The sequence below is a fragment of the Branchiostoma floridae genome, chromosome 12 (assembly GCF_000003815.2).
Source record: "Branchiostoma floridae strain S238N-H82 chromosome 12, Bfl_VNyyK, whole genome shotgun sequence".
In the NCBI taxonomy this organism is placed as follows: domain Eukaryota; kingdom Metazoa; phylum Chordata; class Leptocardii; order Amphioxiformes; family Branchiostomatidae; genus Branchiostoma; species Branchiostoma floridae.
Window position 1 is genome coordinate 18,463,622 of NC_049990.1, and position 1,257 is coordinate 18,464,878.

Sequence of the window (1,257 nt, forward strand, 5' to 3'; positions counted from 1 at the left end):
GGGGTCAATGACCTTACGGCCATCCATCACAGTCGAAGTGCAGATGAGATCTATAGATCAATCAATCAATTAATCAATCAATCGACCAATGAATCAATCAATCTTTAAGAAATGAGATTGAAGGTGAACGGCACTCTATCATGGATTGTTCACAATAGGATGATAAATCCACAAATAGAGCTGTTCACATTTCTTGCTTTTTATTTAAAAGAATTCAAAACATTCCATCCTAAAGATAACTTAAACGTTATGTGTAAGATTAGGCCACAGCAAGTAAATTTTATGGATGACATCATATATATACGTTCATCAATTTTCGCTTTTTCAGAAAAAAAAAGCAGAAAAAAAATTCTTCTTTGGAGACGGTGAACATGACGAAAAATTACCAAGTTAGCAAATATCACGGTTGTGTTGTATGGTTGTAACGTTAAAAGTGTGTACAGGTGATCACACAAATGTCGTTCTCATCGTCAATAAAGTTAAAGTCAAGTCAAAAAGTTAACAACAAGTGACCGTAGGTAACATTGACTTATACCACAAAACTTACTTACAAAACACAATCCTGTACGCATCAACATCAATATCAGTGTCTCAAAAGAACGACACCGAATAAAAAATATTCAAAATTGTCAGGAATACCCCAAACAGTTGGCCCATGACGTCAGCTGCTGTCGTTACATCACACATAATACTACGAACATCTGTTCAATTACATTTGTACCTTTCGCCGCATCAGTTTCAACTATATACTAGTACTGTAATATCCAACACAAAAATCGGACTCACACAAATTTTTGACTGAATAGCACCAGTCTTTGTCAAGGAATGAACAATCCACTGCTGTCGTGACGTCAAGTTATGTAGACTTCCTGCAACCTATGATCCATTGCTTATTATTTATACTGAGTCACATGTTCTATCTGCATAACAGGGAGGCCTGCACGTAAAGATCTACGGCGTGTCTGCGTGCTCCAAAATCCGTCGGAATCCCTACGAGTTCTTATACCCCCTCACATTAGGCGAAAATCGATCGGACGACGAGTCTGCGAGGAGGTATGACCCTGAAGGGAAGGGAAGGGGGAACTCATTTCTTCGTCGGCATCAGGGTCATGCCTCCTTGTAATTTAGAGGTCGCAGACTCGTCGTCCGATCGATTTTCGCCTAATGTGAGGGGGGTATTACGGCGGCGGTTTACAGATCCCAAAAGATTGCCCACGTTTTGGCACGTAGACAGCACGTGGGTTGTGCCTTTAGCTC